Raw genomic sequence first — 4,169 nt, 5'->3', positions numbered from 1 at the left:
TATTGCGTGGCCACGAAATACTACTTCGTGCGCACGTAATACTACTTCGTGGCCACAATTAAAAAATCTTTTTGACCATGTCATCAGAGGGGCTCCGTAGGTGACAGAATCTAGTACAGATAATATTTACCATGTATTATAAAAAATGTTCATTGTACACCACCCACGCTAGCAACACCTTGATATGGTAGGTTATACATTTTTCTCAATCTAGATTCTACATATTTTCAGCTTCATATAGTGATAGATGCTGGAACCCTGGTATTTTTTATGTTTATTATTTGAAAACTATACAAAAAGGCAGAGTGTTCCTAAATATAAAACTGTCTGACACTTCTGAGGTCACAATTTAAACAATGACATCTGTTTAGTAAAAGCAGCTGTCACTCTTGAGAGACCACCTAAAGTACATTTCTCAGACCAATTTTTGACCAGTTGATGTTACTTTAAAGAACAGCTTGGAATGTTTTAGGTTTAGACAGCATTTTCTTCATAATGTTTCAATTTATAAGAACTTTTTTACTATCTACCAGTATCATAGCAGAGACATATTAATTGAAGTGGTTAAATCTTTTCTAAAGTGTTACATTCTGCTTTTTAATTCTCATTCTTTGCCACATATATTTGCAGAACATATCGTGTGTATATTTAGGTTTATTTGGTCACACAAAGTAAAACCGATCTGGGTTTTTCAAATGGTAATACAAGTAGTTTGCTGTAAAGGCAATTGTTAATAAGAGCATTCAGAATATTAGTTTTTAGAACCATCTTTAAATTCAGAAAAATAAATATATACATATTAAATTCTTACCAGAATGTACACAGAAAATCCAGGCAACAGAAAGGAGGGCCTTAAGAAAGTACATTTCTATTTTGTAGAAATCCTTGATTCCTCATCAGCAGACGGAGCTTGCAAACCTTCTGTGAGGCAAATGCACGAGGTGTGAATAAAAACAGGTATGTTTTACCTAACAGTATAGTTTTAACTTTCAGCAGAGAACTAAGGGGGCATATGGTAATGTGGCTCAGTTCAGCATGTGAACTCTGAGCCCCTGTTTTTTATTGGAAAGCACATCCCCCACCCACCAACATCTCGGCCCACTTCCAAGCATGAACACAGCTGTCAGGGTTTTTTTTTTTTTTTGTTTTTTTAATGTATGTCATTAACGGTCAAATAGAATTTTAGGGTGGTGCCAGTTTTTTTTTTTTTTCCACTTTGATTAATTTTACTTAGTATTAATAATCCACAAAGGTAAAGTGAATATTTGTTCACAAAAAAATAAGTCGTGTGCAAAATCACATCCATATGTGTATAGACTAGTATGTCAGTCTCTGATTGTATTGAGAAGGACTAACTAGCTTAAACTAACCAGTCTTAAAACATAATAAGCTTTTTTTTATTTAGCTTTCAAAACATATATTTCATATCAGGACCCCCTTAATATGCAATCTGAATAGATCCAAACTACAAAAAAAAATATATATATATATATTATATATATATATTATTATTATTATTATTTTTAATAATGTATATTATATATATTTGAAATATAATTTAAATGTGTCATTGACAATTAGACATGGAGCTAAAAAAAAAGCTGATGTTTTTGATAAGGAAAGAAAATATTTCATTGTATCTGATTCTCCTCTAAAAGCAGCTTGTTCATCTGTGGCAGAGACATATGTTGACTGTTGCCTCACCATGTTAGGTGCCCTGCCCAAAAATTTGGCCACAAGTGAGAAAAATATTCAGAAGTTCTCATTGTTAAAGGTAAAGAGGATGAGACAAGCTCACCTTTCTCATCGCGGTTTTTTAAAAATGGCCAACAGCCGTAAGAGAAAAAGTGTCAATGAAGCGTATGAGAAGAAGAGAATGGCCACAGAAGAGAGAATCAAGAGTGTTTTTGGCAGATTCCTTCACACCANCCGTAAGAGAAAAAGTGTCAATGAAGCGTATGAGAAGAAGAGAATGGCCACAGAAGAGAGAATCAAGAGTGTTTTTGGCAGATTCCTTCACACCATGGTGTACACTGAAAGCACAGGCCAGGCTCACCACCGATGCCTTGGTTGCAAAGTAAAGTTTGTTATGCTATTTGGAGAATCACATCACTGCTAGTAGAAGTTATCTACCTCTATAATGTAACTTTCCAGGGAAGATAAGTTTATTTATTTTGTAATTTGTGTCATTATTAGCTATAATGTGGCAACAAATTCTTATTGACCCTGCAAATATTTTCAAATTTTCACTGCCTCACACACACAGATACTAGCATGATTTTTTTTATTGCACCAGTAGTCTTATTTGTGGGGATTGGTGATTAAATATAGTTATTAGCAGAGACATTAATCCTAGTGTAAGCTATGATTAGCAATGCTAGCCTTGCACAAGTCATGGACCACGCCAATGGCGTAAATATTGGTAAGTAGAGACAGCAGTTGCTTAAGGGCCCATCACCTCTTAGGGGTCCCATCACTGACACCTGGTAGGCCCCCTAAGCAATTGTAGACTAGGACGTCCTTTTACAGATGTAATGGTGCGAAACATTCCTCTTAAACCCACCTGATACTGAAGTGACTGACTGCAGCCGACCGTATTTATACCGCAACACATGCTAGATTTCACCATGATGGTGAGCCGTTTAATCACGACATCAAAAGCAAAGCAGACAGTACTACTTTTAATTACTATGTTAATAACTGTGTGTAGTTCCTTAGATGGTTGGTAAAAATACACTCATATAATGTGTTTCAAACCACAATAAAGATCTTAAAAGAACAATGTATTTGAGTATATTATTTTTTACACTACGACTTGGAATTATGGGTAATCCACAACATTCACGCCCGCGGGTGCGCACGCACACACACACACACACGTACCTCCACATCTTAGTCTTGTTAACGAAAATCTTTTTTTAATTTTCGTCATTTTTTTATTTTCTGGAAACAGTTTTTGTACGTCATCGTCTCGTCATCGTTACGGGAAAAAGGGGCATTGCCGAAATATTTTGTCATCATCCCAGAATTAACACTGGTTGGAACAGAGACATTTGCAACCATTTTTGGTACAGCTGAATTCGAAGCAGAAATGCCTGAATCTTTCAATATAAGTATTTATTTACTGTATATATTTCTGAGCAATTAGAGCATACTAAGGGTCTTTATCAGATGTGTTTGGTAGTACACGAGATTTACTATGCATAACAATCTGATTACAGGATCTGGACCGGAGTTCTGCATCATGTGACTGGTGTACATGAGCGGTACTTTGGGGCCTGTCGACAGTGTTACCAGCTGGAGTCAAGGTTTTCCAGCCCAAACGTCTTTGAAAAACCGTCACATCACACAACAACCCGCCCCATTAATATATTGTTATAGTTACTGTGTCAATATGAACACACTTTAGTACAGCTTAATTCAACACTATATGTCAAAGCGATACAATCCAACAAAATCTGCCCAGAGTTGATCTCCATAAAAAAAAGAATCAGTAAGTCCGATGCCTTACCTGGGGCACAAGTCGGAAAAAAATCTAGATTTGTCATGGTGAGGAAAGAGTGCGAGAAGGGTAGCCCCTAGCTCCATAAGAGTATCGTGGGATTCTGCTAGATTCTGGACATTTTATATTTCAGCAGGGTAGTAGTACTGTAGAGTGCCGATCGAAGGTGTGATCTGGAAAAATGACGAACTGCAGCAATAGAGTTTGTCCAGTTTAGGCTAACAAACTGACCTGCCCTAGCCGTCCTGTTTTTAACCTAATGCCAAACTAAACTTCACTGGTGTGTTCTTGGACACTTTATATTAGAAACATTACTATTCCTTACACCAGCCTTGCTAAACAGAGAAAGTGGATGTTTTGTTTACAGAGCTGGCTACTTACATTATAGATTTTATCTATTTACCTAATTTGGACCCTGATAAAGACCAGATCGTTTTCATTTTTCTTTATCGCCAATGTTAGGGTTCTGTTTGTGGGGAATGTTTTTGTGTTTCCTTTTTTAGTGTCTCCATCCATCCACTAGATGGTGCCCTTTCCCTTGTTGGCCTGGAGGGCCTCTTCTGGTTTTCCACCTACAACTGCGGCTCGTTGGGTCATCACCAGAGGGGTATTTGAGCAGCGGACTGTCACCACCTCGACACCAGAGTGTTTGCCAGTATTGGGTACT

Source organism: Cyprinodon variegatus, unplaced genomic scaffold, assembly GCF_000732505.1.
Source record: "Cyprinodon variegatus isolate N-32 unplaced genomic scaffold, C_variegatus-1.0 Scaffold611, whole genome shotgun sequence".
In the NCBI taxonomy this organism is placed as follows: domain Eukaryota; kingdom Metazoa; phylum Chordata; class Actinopteri; order Cyprinodontiformes; family Cyprinodontidae; genus Cyprinodon; species Cyprinodon variegatus.
This window is presented reverse-complemented; position numbering follows the sequence as displayed.